The sequence below is a fragment of the Rhagoletis zephyria genome, unplaced genomic scaffold (assembly GCF_001687245.7).
Source record: "Rhagoletis zephyria isolate East Lansing unplaced genomic scaffold, Rhagoletis_zephyria_1.1 Rzeph_scaffold_01597, whole genome shotgun sequence".
Lineage (NCBI taxonomy): Eukaryota > Metazoa > Arthropoda > Insecta > Diptera > Tephritidae > Rhagoletis > Rhagoletis zephyria.
Genome location: NW_016158681.1, coordinates 33041 through 45058, shown reverse-complemented (window position 1 = coordinate 45058; position 12018 = coordinate 33041).

The following is a 12018-nucleotide window of genomic DNA, read 5'->3' as shown; positions in this document are numbered from 1 at the left end:
TGTATCGGCAGACTATACCTACCGGTATGTGCTGATGCATCGCTGGACAATTGGCACTTCGGATATCTGCATGCTAAAAATACCAGTCGCTACCTGGAAAAAATTATGGAAGGCGAACTGGTTGAAATGACAAGCTAACCGGTAGAATTCTAGCACACAATTACCTAGTAGCTTTCCCTGCAGGGTTGCTGGCCAAATTTTCGCGTAAAGCCTAATAACACTGTGCAACAAAAACTTAAAAATTTCAAACACGAGTAAATCAATCGCTTAACGAAACTAGGGGCCATTACTACATTTTAAGTTTTTCTCTTTGACGTCTGGAATTTTTAAGGACTTTGAAATTACAAAGATATGAACAATTAAAAAAATTGTTTCACAAATTCAGTGCAATGAACAATAAAAATATGGGTACCAAATGAAAGAGAAAATTCTGTAGAAATGAAAAATTAAATTTTTGGGTCACAAAGACGAATAGGTATTGAAAAATCACTTTTACTAATTTTTATTTGTTAAAGCTAATAAAGTTAGAAAAACGAAATACGAGGATTTTGTTATGTATGTTCGTATATATTAGAGTTTATGATGTTATTTATATAAATATTGCAAATTTTCAAGGATGCTGAAGGATAAAATTTTAAGAGGACATTTTCAATACCTATTGGTCCTTATGCACCAAAAAAGTGAATCTTTTCTAATTGTACAGAATTGTCTTTTAATTTCATACCCATACTGTTATTGCAAATTAAAAAAATTTTTTTTTTAATAATTTATTGAGTTAACATTATAACTAAAATTTCAAAGTTCTTAAAAAGTCCTAACATCAGCTAGAAACCAAAGTTTTTTTTTATATTTTGACCCAAGGGGTCGCGAGTATATTGATTTCTTGCGCACAGTGTAACACTTCGCAATCGTCTAAGCTCAAAAATACCCCTCTTCAATAATACCCCTTTTCAATTTACTTCCAGAGTATACATACAAACATAGTATGTAAGTATGCGTGTGTCTAATTAAAATTTTTCGCCACACTCCTGCATCTATCCATCGAGTAGAAGTGAGTGAAAATCTTAATTGAAAACAAACATTTTGTCTTTGGTGTAAAAGAAAAATATAGGACAATTACATAGCGTATAGTACATTTACATACACCAAAGTAGCAGCCAAGTTAAAAGAAGTGCCTTTGATATGATGCGCTCCAACTGTTATTCTTGCATTGCTATTCTTGCCTACAATATGCCATTTTTCCCATAGACAAGTCAAAGCAAAAGGTATACCAAAGCAGCCCCAAGCGCAAGATAACTCACTTAGCACAGCACACACATACATACAAATAAATGAGCGGAAAAGTTTTTGCATAATTGAGTGAAGCAAAAGTGAATAGAGATTGAGTACTTAGGAAAGAAGTGAGTTTTCCTTGTGAAACAAACTTTGTATGTACACTTCCAATGCGCAGGCGCTTCCACAGCAAGCAAGGCATATTTTCCAAGACTGGAAAGATAGAAGATTGGAAAAATCTGTGGAAAAAACTCAATGCTTTGCGAGTGGTAAATTTGTTGCTTGAGTTGCAAGCAACTACGAAAATATGCGAAAAATGACGCATATTTATGTAGTTATGTCAGTTTGCACAAAATAATAGGAGTGCGATATTTTGACATTGTCGCTATTGTATTTTGTTTATTTATTTGCATTATTATTTATAAAAGTCTAGCTCGTTATAAAACAAACACTATATAAATTCTGATTTCAAACTTCGTACAAAAATTTCACAAATTTTCACCCAAATTTAATTTTTTTTTATCAGAACCATTGGAAAAAATTGTGGCATGCAGTTTTGTATCCCCTTTAATTTTAGTATTATAAAGTGCAAGTTTCAAGTTACTAAAAATTCCGTTGATTTTTGAGAATTTTTTTGGTTGAAGGTGTTTCACGTTTTTTCCATACAAAGTATGTTCGACAGTTTCCTTTTATGTATATGGAGGTCACTGCCAGCAAAAAAAAAAAATTGCCAAAAATCAACGGGATTTCTTAGGAACTCGAAACTTACACTTTATTATACTAAAATTAAATGGGCTACAAAACTGCTGACCGTATTTTATTATAAAGATTCTGTTTAAAAAGTTTGAAATTTGGGTGAAAATTTGCGAAATTTTTATAATTTTTGTAAAGTTTGAAATCAGAATATATATGTTGTTTTTTGTATAAGCAGCTAGACATTTATAATAAAAAAAATACATAATAAACATTAAATTAACAAAAGACAAATAGCCAAAACTGGTCAAAATATCGAACTTCTAATATTTTGTGGACAACTGTATGTACATATGTATGTGCAATTGCTCTTTCATGGGTGAAATTGTACTTCTAGTTATGTGGAAATACATACAAAGAAATGAGTGTACGTTTGCACATATTTTGTGACACAAAAAAATAGATAAATAGAAAAATATTTACTTATTTGCGATGCTCCAATACCCAGCCGAGAGATATTGATTTTTTATGCTGATCCTGCATTTCGAATTTTTATTTCAGATAACACACTTTTGTTATATTACTGAAAAACAATATGACCTTAGAGCTACATACATAAAACATACATAGGGGCGTATTCATAGTCAAAATGAAGTCGATACTAAAGTTAGTTGCAGCTTTCTGCCATACATAATTTCTAAGGGAATATATGGGGACATACGTCAAAGAAGCTGCAGCCCTAAAAAAATGAGAAACATTTTTTTTTATCAAAGATCATCGCTTAAAATTTGTAAATATGTACATACATATTTACCAAGCAGCGCTGCTTTTTGGCTACCTCACTGCTGATTTTTCAATTGCCTTCCTCTTGATTTGCTATTGGATGACTAGCGTTTGGGTTTTGTTACAATGTAAATTGGAAAATAATTCAATCAATCGCTGAGATACGCATAGTGCATAAATGGCAAGCGATTGCTGGGTGTGCTGAGTCTTTTTTCTTCGGGGAGTAGGTTGAGGAATGCAAATGTAACTGATGCAGAATGTTTGCATATTGTTTGGCGTTTTAGCTTACCAAAAAGAGACATACACATACTTACAAATTTATGTGCGTCTAAAAGTGCATGTGTATGCAATGTGTGGATACATTTTGCTACATTGAATGCAACTTGGTTAAGTGGCTTTAGATGATGCTTTTGGATAATCAAATTTTGGCTGGAGAAATTATCTGATGAGTACATGGCAAAGTTGTCAGTGTTTGCATATGGGGCGTTCCATACCAAAATGGACGGGGTTCACACTTCATGTGTTTGATTTGTTTCAAATTTTTAGGTGTGAACCCCGACCGTTTTGGTATAGAATGCCCCATATACATACATCTGTATACCGCGTGATAATATTTACTAACTTATAAATGTAAATACAATATTGTTAAGGCAACTATTTTAATAAGATCAAGTTACCCGAAAGGGAATCAAGGTGTTTACGAAAACCATCCGAAAATGGTCAAATTAAATCCAAAATTCCGAGCAAAAGCTACTGATATGTCACTAAAACAACAAAAGGTAGACAACTTATTGATCAGGGCAAAGACGATCATCTATCGATCGTGATTGAGCCAAGGCTATTGAATAATCTACATACATCTGTATGTACACTAGGGTGGTCCAAAAATGTATGGGAGAAAAGTAAAGATCGGAAATTTAATGCTCTCACCCCCTAGGATTGTTCTATACCGAAAAAAGTATACCCCTGTTTTTTTATTTTAAAATCAAAATATATTTAGAGGTCGCTCAAAGCGCTCAAAGTTTCCCATGTATTTTGTATGGGGAAAAAAAGACTTTTCGTAGCAATGGCATAGAATCCATGAAAATCAAAATTTTTCAATCTGAAAACTCTGCTTCTCTTCAGAAGACTTCAGAGAATAATGCCCAATTGTTTATTTAAACATTTTTTAATATTAACTATTTTTTAAGGGTCTCCGAAAAATAAAAAAAAAATCAAATATACAAAAAGAAGCGTTTTTCGGAGACCCTTAAAAATAGTTAAAATTAAAAAATGTTTAAATAAACAATTGGGCATTATTCTCTGAAGTCTTCTGAAGAGAAGCAGAGTTTTCAGATTGAAAAATTTTGATTTTCATGGATTCTATGCCATTGCTACGAAAAGTCTTTTTTTCCCCATACAAAATACATGGGAAACTTTGAGCGCTTTGAGCGACCTCTAAATATATTTTGATTTTAAAATAAAAAAACAGGGGTATACTTTTTTTCGGTATAGAACAATCCTAGGGGGTGAGAGCATTAAATTTCCGACTTTACTTTTTTTTGAACCACCCTAATGTACACACAACACGTTTCAATGCTGATGCCTGAATATACATATTGTAAGTATATAGAAAGATAAAAAATACATCCACGCCGCACAGTGTACGATTTGGGATTGTCGCTGCACAAAATAGTAAACCTCTCGACAGGAATTAGATAAAAATATGGGTTCGAAAGTTGACATCACAGTATATACAGTAATAAACCTTTTTGAGTACTCCTCGGGGGTAAAATCTGATCAGGGTTGATAATGAGAAGGAGCATGAATTTTGCTAATTCAGAGTTGTATACAAAATTACTGTGGTATGAAAGGGAGCAACAACCGCACTATTACAGAGTGGCACAGGTTATTTTGTAAACAAACCCTTTTCTTATAATTTTAATCGACAATTGCTTTTTATTTTCTAATATTCAGATATCAGATAATGGACCATTGAATTTATGACCACCATAACCAACGGAGCCTCCATGCAAATGCATATCCTGAATTTATAAGTAGCAATTCATAGCACTTACTATTGTATGTGTATATGATTCATATTTGTTACATTTTATACTTTGATGTATGTTTGAGGAGCTCCGGGTAATGGTCGCTTAAACTTGGATGTGCTTAATGAACTGTCTGGGCGGATGCGCTGGCTGGCATTGGATTCTCTATAACTATACAAACCTTGCTTTTTTTTAAATAAAGACTTAAATATATTCGGAAATTTAGAATTTTTCTGAACACAAAATTCACTTTTTTCGTAAAAATATAATCTTACAATGGATATTTTTTTAATCTTAAGCTTACATTTAAGAAAACTGCATTCAGTGCCATAATTACGATTTAAATTTTCCAGTTTATAGAATCACAAGCGCTAATTATGTACTTAACTATTGATATTATTCTTAATTGAGCATTACTATTATGCTTTTTGTTCATAAATATCACATAATTACACATGTTTTATTCTCGAAAAGAAAATATTCTAATAATGATGCGAAATTCCCCACAGTAAGTGTTGCCGTGTGCGCAAAACGAAAACGTTGCACACAACCAAAAAGTACTCCTCGGGGACCAATTGGTGAAAAACTGCGAAAAGGTTTATTACTGTATATACTGTGGTTGGCATAATGGCCTATAGAGGAAAAATAGTGCCATTACATATTCATTATATTGAACCGCCAAAAAAAATTTCGTTGAAAAGCCAACTTTCGAAAAATGAATACTTTGCTGACTACTTCCAACATGCGAGGAATTCAAATTTATTGTCAAAGTTTAATAAGAAATCTTTTAGATGCTCATTTTTTAAATTGCAAAGTTGCATCTAAATTTTCAACTTTTTAATCAGATTTTCCAGAGTTTCGAGTATGCAGTTTTGTATCGATTAAATTCTAGTCTAATAAAGTGCAAGTTTTAAGTTGCTAAAGAATTGCATTAATATTTGGCACTTTTTGAACGAATTTCCTTCTATACAAAGTACATATCTGTGTTCGTATGGAAAAGTGGCTTATGTCGAAAGGCTGGCTTTAGTAAAATGCTGCATTCATTTTATTCTTTAAAAGACAAGGAAGTTTTGGATGAGACTTAATAAGAATATTGACTTGCTAGTATCGGAAATATTTCTTGCACGCTTATTGAGCAATCGTGTGCTGCGAGTGCCGATTTATACTAAAGCTAGTCTTTCGACATAAGCTACTTCTTCATACGAACACAGATATATTCAACACTTTTTTTTTGTATGGAAAAAATGCGTAATGATTAAAATATTGAAAATTTAGATGCAACCTCGCAATTTAAAAAATGGCCATCTAAAAAATTTTTAGTCAACTTTTGACAACAAATATGAACTCCGCGGTTGAAAGTCTACAGAAAAGTCCATAAAACCAAAAACCAAATATTTTTGTTGGACCTAGCCAGGGAAGTAAATCTTAATCGTTTTTAAAAGTTAATATTTCAACGAAATTTGTTGGGGGTTGAATGCATATAATGATTATATAATGGCACTATTTTCCCCTTGTCTGCAAAGTATCGTGTGTTTTGAACCCAATGGCATTGAAGGCGATGGTCAGTTTATTTCGATCCCACAGGGGATTCGGCGCTTACTGATCGCTCGAGAATTGCGAATCGATCGAATCTGGGTGCTTTTCGTGGAAGAGCCCCTACAGGTCAACAGCTTAAATTATTATTCCGATTAGGGCCACCGGGAGGGTGCTTAGAAGCTTTAGGCGGTTGCCAGATTTCCAGGATAGGAAGGTGAGATTGGCGTTCTGACCTTCCGATCAAATATCTACTATACAATGCCTCGGATAAGTTCGGATTTTTGCACTTAAAGTAATACCTATACTTCGCTATCCACAACTCTCAGGCTGGCCTTCGCGCGAGATTCTCTTGCATAGACCGTATAAAGCCTGTGCGGATCATTACCGAGCAGTGCGCCGAATACGGGACTGATTTGCATTTGATGACTATCGATTTTGAAAAGGCTTTCAACAGTGTTCACAGAGAATGCCTTTGCCCAGGCGACAAGCCTACATAAGTATCAACTTTAATAAGACCCAAGTTCTAAGTATGCCACCGCAGGCTTATGGAGTCGGGACAGCAATAACTAGGCGCCTGAAAGATTTCGTAAACCTAAAATAATATTCCGAATTTGTTGGCCTAAAACCACCTCAAATGACGAGTTTCTCAGAAAAGCTGTCATGCAGCCCCTCAATATCTGAATCCGCAGACAGAAATGGAAGTGGATAAATCACATCTTGCGCAAAGAAGACAGCAGTATTACATAGAAGGCCATGAAGTGGAACGTAGCAACTCAGGTTAAGCTGGAAGGAAATCAAAGCGGTTGTCAGAAGCCGCACCAAATAACTCGCAGGCGTAGTGGAAGCCCGCTGGTAGTCTCGCTTGGAATTAAAGCACGAAGAAGAAGAATAAGTATAATTTAAAGGGAGCAAAACAAACAACACTGGTCAAGCTTAGCTAACATCGGAACGGCCCTGATGAAGCATACAAGCAGAAATTTACCGAATATTACAGCAGAAGCCTTCGAAAGGGATTGAACGGCACATTTAAAATTATCTTTTCCGATCGCCTTTAATGTTCATCGTAAAGTATTTTGGTACTCTTCTACTATTGGCACAGATAATATGTCAACTCTATTATGGGAACCACACCATTCCGGAATCAATGGTACTAAAGTCTTACTTTCTTTTACGACAGAAAGGATTCCTTTTTTCTCTGCTACTACCACCAGCACACTAGCATATGTTGGTAAGTGAGGTTATGGGGTGAATTTCAAGGCGGATATTAGTGCCGGTCATAATATTGGTTCTAAAATAGACGAAATTCTCTATTTTTCGAACTCATAGTTGTCAACATTGACTTTGGTGCCAAGAAGCAAGTGCACCGATTCTTTGTTTGATGACAGGAAATACATCGTTTTGTTGTCTTTCACCTACATCTCTCTATATATATAATCCTAATTTAAAAATTGGAGCACCTTTTATTCTTATTGATGTTTCGGCAATTTCGTCCCGTATGGAAAAAATGTGTAATACAGTCAGAAAAACAAGAGGTTTTATCAATTTAATACTTACTATTAAAAAACTGCATAAGTACTCAAAAAACTGTATAAAATCTGATAAAAAGTTTAGAATTTAGATGCAATTTTGCAGAGTTTTATCTTTATGAATACACTGTGCGACAGCCGAAACCAGGCCGGACTTTGTTCACATTTTCTGAAAGTATACCCATTCAGTAGTAAAACACTCGATATATTTGGAAACGTTAGCTAGAATTTTTATTTAACCACTTTTTAACATTTATTATTTTTATAGGTCCCCCAAAAACCACATAAATCCCATATAAAATGGTTTGTATTAAAAAAATGTAAAAATAAAAAAATTAGGTATTATTATCGGAAGTCTCCTGAAGAGAAACAGAGTTTCCGATAGAGAAAATATTGATTTTCAAGAATTATATACCATTTTTACAAAAAAGTGTTTCTTATCCAAATAAAATGCATCGAAAACTTTATGGGCTATGGAGGCATAGTTAAAACAAATACGGGTGTCCTTTTTTCCATTTATAGAAATCCTAGGAGGTGAGAGCTTAACATTTTAAACTTTTTTTTTTGGTCACCCTAATGTACATTCATCTCAAAGATGAAAACTCGCATGCTTCGCACAAACCTAATTGAAAATATGTATGTATGTATGTATGTATGTATGTATATTTATGTACATATTTGTATACATCAGCACACACACTGGCATTTGAACGGGTTCTACTTATTGTACAATTTTTGTCCTTTAGTTGACTGTTGCTACGCCTATTTCCGTTTTCATTTCTCGCTTACGCAAATTTCCGTTTTATATGCTGATTTCTGCTGATAGTACTTTTGACGACGCACACAACAACTCATTTCACTCATCAATTCACTCACTCGCTCGCTCGAGGCAATTCTCTAGAGTGAGCAGGAAGTGGTTTATAAATGGGATGTGAAGTAAAAAATGGTAAAAAAAACACAAAGAAAATACTTGTAAATGCATTTTGAAAAGTACAAAAAAGGAGGTCGAGCGGTCGACTGAATGACTGACTGGTTGACTGCAAGGATACATGTCATTGTGGGTACGTAAAATATGTATATATACATGGATGTATGCATATGTATTTATGTACATACATATGTATTTGAGCTTTGATTTTTTGCGCATTTTAGAGTAGCGGAAATTCAATTTAGTTTTGAAATGTAATTATTTATTTGTTGTATGTATGCATATTTTAAGGTCTTTTGCTTTAAATAAAAAAGTTTTAAATAAAAAAGTTGTAGGTCGTTGCGTGTTACCAATATGTATGTAGGTCCCCGAATCAATTTTGGGTCAGCTAAATATTCGACACATTTTTCTTATAGCGATCGCCCCTCGTTAAGCAATTTCAAATCTCCCAGTGTATTTCTGCCATGGAAAATATTCCCTTAAAATAATCTGTCCTTCAGAGAAGGCGTTAAATTGGTAATTATTCTACATTTTTTACTGCAAATTTCCTTTTCCGCTATTAACAATACATTCACCTTATACTCTCATTACACTACTCTGCGGCCTCTAATCAAATTAGGCCACCTCTTATGTACCTTACTACCAACATCAAATTCTCCACGCGAAATTCTTTGCGCGAATTTGTCCTGAATTTAGCGTACACTGATGTCACCGCATTAATTAAAATTGTAGCGAATGAACAAAGCAAAGGAAATTCTGTATGAAGGCATGCGCCAGAAAGTCGCGACTTTAGGGCCGCAGAATTGTAGGCTGGGAGTTGGATATGCACGCCTAGGCACGATTGACATGGTCAGGGTACGAGATATGGGCGTGGATATTTAAAACATTGAGCAAGTACAATGTACACATTCATAAGTTCAAATGGATATACATTTACAGTTGTATGCATATGGATATAGGGTGCCCCGTGAGTCCGTAGTTTACGCTTGAGGCGAGTATAAGGTGGAATTACGAGTCAAAAATTTATCTAATGTACAGGGAAATTGTGGCTAAGACAGTTTCAAGTCTTTTGTAAGGCAATTGAGAGACAGTAGGCAAGTTATCTTGAAAGATTTTGTTTATTCTGGCAAGAAAGTCTTACAAAAAAAGCTCCCTTGCCAACCTTCATGGTGAAAAGCTCTTATGACAGAAAGCGCTTGAGCATATTCCAAATGGAGATGCACGTAATTTTGCTCGCGCTACTCCAACAGACGCAATAGCCGCGTGAGCAAAGCACTGGCGCGCCATTTGAGAAGTCTGAGGTTTCAATCCTCGGTCAGAGAATTTTTTTAATATTTTGAATTTTTTATTTTTTTAGTTACATTTTTTTCTAGTAATTTTATTTTCTTTAAATTTCTAAATTTTATTTTATGCATTGTTATTTATTAATTTTTAATTCAATTTTCTTTTAATATTCTTATTTGATTGTTTTAAAAAGAAATATATATTTTATGAGCTCGTTTAATTTTTAAAGATTTATTTTCTTTTTAAAAAAAATGTTTTTTAGTACAGGTTTTATTCTTTTAAATAGAACAATAAACATATTTTTTTAAATTTAATTTAGTTTTTAGAAACGTATTTTACTTATTTTTTATATTTTTTCTTTTTTAATTTAATTATTAGTTGTTATTGTATAAAAAGCTTACACATTTTTTATGTAATCTAATTTTTATAAACTTAGTTTTTTGTTTGATACTTTTTTTAATTCATTAAATTTTTTACATTTTTTTTAAATTAATTTTTAATTATAATAATTTTTACCATTTTGATTTATTTTTTTAGTTTTTATTGTTTAAAAAACATACTTATTTTTTTTATTTAATTTAGCTTTTAGAAAACTATAGCTAAAAGACAAATGGCATAACGCTAACAGCTCGTTAGCAGATCCTTCTATTAATCTTTCGAAATAATGTGGTGAGTTGAAAGACACTTGGCAGAATTGTCCTGCTTAAATTCCCTGAGGCTGAATCTTTATGTTTATAGAGAATATTTTAAACAGCAATGATTGGGAGACTTTGAGGAGTTGCAGTTCAGTAAAATTTGTGGTTCCCTCAACCTCAGCAGGTCTATTTGGTTAACTGAGTATTTGCTGGGCAAGTGAGACCACGGAGCATGGAGCATGGAAGGCCTAACGCCCCCAATAATTAAGAACAAGAAAGGCCCACCTTTTCTTATTTCGCCAATTTGGGTAATATTTACTCGAAGCACCCTGTAGACGACAATTAATCATCATACTCAAATATTTGAAGCTTCATATATGTAACTAGCGATTAATATCGCTATGCACATTTGCCCAATTTTAGCATCATTTCAAATCGATGGATGATTTACTCGTTTGCCGGCAAGGCAATTTGAATGACCGACTAACTATTGCCTGTCCGGCTGAATAAAGTGTGGCAACGATGCTGGTTGAGGGAGTGTCGTTCAAATTTAATTATTATCGAAGCACTCAACACAGAACAGAGCACAGTGGTCCAAAAGTGGAATTTATCGTTACATTTTTCGACGGTGCTAGGCATTTCATTTAAAAAGCGTTTCGAGTGCATTTTACATATATAGAAAAAATGCCTATCGCGTTAGCAAAAAAAAAAAAAAAATTAAAAATCTTCATACCCAAAAATTTATCCAAAAATTTTATTTTGGTAAAGTTTTTTTTTTTTGAGTTATTTACGTTTTGGGCTTACCTAACAATTGTTTTCACCTAGTTTTTAATATGTAACATTTATTAAGTAGAACAGGGGAATCGATTTTCTTCACAATTGCAGACAATTTTTTTATATAAACAAATAAAAGGTCAAAAATCGGGCTCAATAAGTCTCTTGTAAATGTTATAATTTATAATTAAATTAGGTGAAAACTGAAGGCTCTGAGGAGTTTTGAACAATAAATTCCAATTTTGGACCACTGTGCATAGATGAAGGTTTACGAATCGTTGTTCTTACGTGCCTCTTGTGATAATTTATAGAGAGGCTGGTGTGAGTGTGTTCCTATAGCATAATGCAATAGAAGCGTTGTAAGTTATTATGTCCAAATTTGCGAAGAGTTAGCCAGAATTTGTATGCTGTATGTGTAGAGAGGAATATCTTGAAGTCTAAGTACCGAAATTGGGCACCAATAAATCAAACAGGCATGAAAATATGCGATTATGTTTTCAAATCTTAAGACTTAAAATTATATCTACACTTCACGTCTACACACACACACACACGCT